This window comes from Ictidomys tridecemlineatus, chromosome 6, assembly GCF_052094955.1.
Source record: "Ictidomys tridecemlineatus isolate mIctTri1 chromosome 6, mIctTri1.hap1, whole genome shotgun sequence".
Classification (NCBI taxonomy): Eukaryota; Metazoa; Chordata; class Mammalia; order Rodentia; family Sciuridae; genus Ictidomys; species Ictidomys tridecemlineatus.
The window spans coordinates 167,707,449-167,711,592 of NC_135482.1; positions in this window are offsets into that span (position 1 = coordinate 167,707,449).

The window sequence follows — 4,144 nt, forward strand, 5'->3', positions numbered from 1 at the left end:
GCTCATCTTTTCAAGAGCTCTAACTAGCTTTTTAAAACCACCTTTTAATTACATGAATAGATATTCATTGAGCACTTAAGATTTCCCAGGAGCAATGCTAAGGAACTCTCACAGAGCTAGAGGCTGGGTCCATGGCAGCTGACCTCAAGTTCAGTGCTTCATCAACATTCACAAATTCACTCTGATGGAAGTATAACCAGTTACACAGACATTTCATCATCCTGAAAGATGGAATCAAATGTAGTCTCCTATGTTCTGAACAAGTTCAACACAAAACATACTATCATCTTTCCTTAAAATTATTGTGTATTCTCTTTGATGAGGAAAATTTTGAGAAATATAGTGTTATTATAGTTGCCCTCTCACCTGAAGATGTACCTGCTCTAATTCCCCAAACCCAGAAACATTACCTTACTTGGAAAGGGAGATTGCAGATGTGATCAAATGAAAGCTCTTGAGTTAGGGCGATTATCCTGGTTTACCCAGGTAAGGCTAATGTAATCAGAAGGCAGAAAGGTTAGAGGAGTTGTGAGGACAGATGTGGAAGATGGACAGTGTAGCCAGGTGCCCAGAAATGTGTACAGACTCAAGGAGCTGGAAAGGCAAGAAAGGAATGGATTCTCCCTTAGTTCTTCCAGAAGGAACACAACCCCCCACCACCACCTTGACTTTTAGCCTGTTAAAATCACTGCTTTATTTCTAACCTCCAAAACTGTAAGAAAATAACTGCATTATTTTAAGCTGCTGAATTGGTGGTAATTTTGTTACAGCAGCAATGGGAAATCAACACAGTTCCTTTTTAATCTGCCAAGTGCAAACCTACTTCTGTGAGACTGGCCAGTACATGAGGATGAAGTGCAAACAAAACACAATCTGCTTTTTATCAACTAGGCCCATGTCATGTTTATTCACCCTGTGTCATCTGTCCCCAGTTACCAACGTGTGGGGCACTCAAAGACAACATGTTTATGCTTGTATTTGTTAGCTGTGTTTAATGACCATTTTTTTGCATTATCTTTTGTGCCTAAGATTCAGGAGTGTGAAAATGCATTGTACAAAATGGAGTGATTCACCCCAATAATGTTACTTCCAGTTACCAATGACAAGTTCTGCTCCCTCAAATGTTGAAGTATAACATTAGAGAAGCACGCCAAGGCAAGCATATAAAGCAGGGTTTATTTAAAAAAGGGGTTACATAGACTTCTCCTGGAAGGGAGAAAGGGGCCATAGCTGGTACCCTGGTATCCCAAGAAGCAAGGTGTTCTGCCTTTTTATGTCTTAGGCTTCCTTTGTTCTCCTGCCCTCTTCCTCTTATCTTTCTCCTTCCTGCATACCTGACTAGGCCCAGGAAATGCTTGGTAGGATGGCCAAAAGGTGGAAACCAAGTGGGTAAAGGAGGAAGGGCATGATGGAGCAGCCCAGACCATATTAATTAACAACTTTATAACTCCCTGTAGGGAGCAACAGTTCCTGGGATAGGTTACCTTAGCAACAGGTTGGAGCAGGGGCAGGTTACCTTGATAGGGTGGAGGAAGGGCTCTTTCATTCCCTCGGGGGCAGTCTCCAACTTCCTGGACTCACTCAACTTGGCCTTCTTGATCTGATCTGACTTGATTTACCTATCTATACTGACTGCCTGTCTTGTCACAATAAGATAGAGTCCATGCCCATAGAAAAGAAGGGGAACACCCAAGTCACAGATGCCTGCCCCCAGAAACTACCTCAGCATCTATCCAAGGAAACAGCCTACATTATCTTGGAGACTATTCTTACTTAGCAAGAAATTCTAAACTGGTGCGACTTACATTAAATAGTAACTCCTACTGCTCAGAGTCTTGAAAGCCCCAAAATGCCAGAAAAGGCAATTTTTGTTGTTATTTCTTTTTCTTTTTTTTTTTTTTTGTGTGTGTGTTAATAAAATTCCTAAACCTCTTTGTTCTCTGAACACATACCAGAGGCCATTCTGGCCTATACCTGATTGCAATATTAATTTTTTATTTATTCCCAAATAAAAGATTCTCTGTTGGACATTTGCTTGTATATTTTTGTTTGATTTTGACAGGGGTAATATACACATACTGGTTCACACAAGAACTACACTGAAAATGGAAAGCAAACAGATTTTCCCATGTGTTCTAGTGGACCTGGGGAACACTTTGTAAACAGCAAAGGAGTGTTCCATGAAGGTCTAATACAAAAATACAAGTATCGATTGGGAGTCTTCTCTTTTTTTAATTTTTTTTTCGAATTCCAATAGAAATATTTCCTAACAAATACTTCTAAAAGTAAACCAAGTCAGATGCAATGGTGCATGCCTGTAATCTCAGCCTCTTGGAAGGCTGAGGCAGGAGGATCTCAAGTTCAAAGCCAGCCTCATCAACAATGAGGCACTAAGCAACTCAGTGAGATCCTGTCTTTAAATAAAATACAAAATAGGGCCGGTGATGTAGCTCAGTCGTTGGGTGCCCCCAGGTTCAATCCCTGGTACCCTTACCCCCTGGGGTAAAAAAAATAGTAAAACAAGAGCAGAGTAGGAAACTAGGGCTCAGAGTAAAGAGCCAAGCTTTCTTTGACTCATTTATCACTACCAGAATGATCTAGTCTTGCTTCAAACTTCCAGACAAGTTGGATCATAGTTAACTTTCATTTCACTAAGGAATGTCAAATAATACAATGGAAGGAAACATTGGAAAGGGACTATGGATCCTGAGCTCTATCTTTGGCTCAAGAAGACTAAACTCCTCGAGAGTTCAGCTCGTACAAATAAATGAGGCAAGGAAAATGACATACTTTCCAGGTTTTCCTTCATCTCTTGGTGTCCTTAATTTTTGTGATTCTTTTTTTTTTAATTTTTTATTGGTTGTTCACATTACAAAGCTCTTGACATATTTCTTTTTTTTTTTAATTTTTTATTTTTTTATTGGTTGTTCACAACATTACAAAGCTCTTGACATATCATATTTCATACATTAGATTGAAGTGGGTTATGAACTCCCAATTTTTACCCCAAATGCAGATTGCAGAATCATGTCGGTTACACATCCACAATTTTACATAATGCCCTATTAGTAACTGTTGTATTCTGCTACCTTTCATTATTTCAAAAGTTTGTGATTCTTGTAGACTGCCTCATGTTATCATTTCCTATCACTTGCCATCTAGTGAAGTGAAATACCAAGTTTACCCTGAATGCTTAGCATATTTTTAAATATGCTATGAGGTTTAAATGAATATGTGACTGGCTATGTAGAGAGAAAGCTTTCTATATAGTTTGAAACAATGAGATCATGTCTGGCATGTACTTAGACATGCCACAAAAAATAATATATGGATAGAGCTAATGATAGATGGAGATATAATGGATTAATTTTGCCTAAGAACATAACGATAAGAGCTAATATCACATATTTCTCTGAATTTCTTAATACTTATTCATTTCCAGAGGAACACAGAAGGTCACACACACACACACACACACACACACACACAATCTTTCCTTTCAGCCATGATTTCAGCACTGTGGGAACCAAGTAGAAACAAATGTTAAGTGGAAATTGGTAAGTAATAAATAGAAAACAAACTAGACACACTTTTCTGAAAATAAAAGTAGTCAGAGGATAAATAGAATATATAGAGTATAATACATAGGATATGAATTATATTATGTGGTATACATATACATATAGTATAATCTGTTTCATAACGTTGGACTCTAGTATTTTCTATCTAAACATGAAACTCCTCTTAGATTTTGTTTTATTTAATTTTCCAGAATTTAAAAGAGCTAGACTTTCTGCAAATATATGAAAATATAGATTGTGCCCTTACATTGTGCCCTTACATAGTTAATCTTTCAATAGGTTGCTAATATCTGCTAGCCGGGCTGGCAACCAGAGCTGGTTCACAAGAGGTGGCTACATCAATAACTAAGAAAACAGTTCAAGAAGCACGCAACACACAGAAATACCTTTTGCTTGCAGGAATCAGGGACAACTCTCAGCCTCAAGGGTCAAGGGTCCTTTGGAAAAAGAGAGAGAGAGCACATGGGAAATCATCCTATTTATTGAGGGGAAGGCATTCTAGAAAGTTCAACCCAAATGAGGCAAGGAATTGGGTTTCAGGAAGGTGTAGCCATTCATTCTTC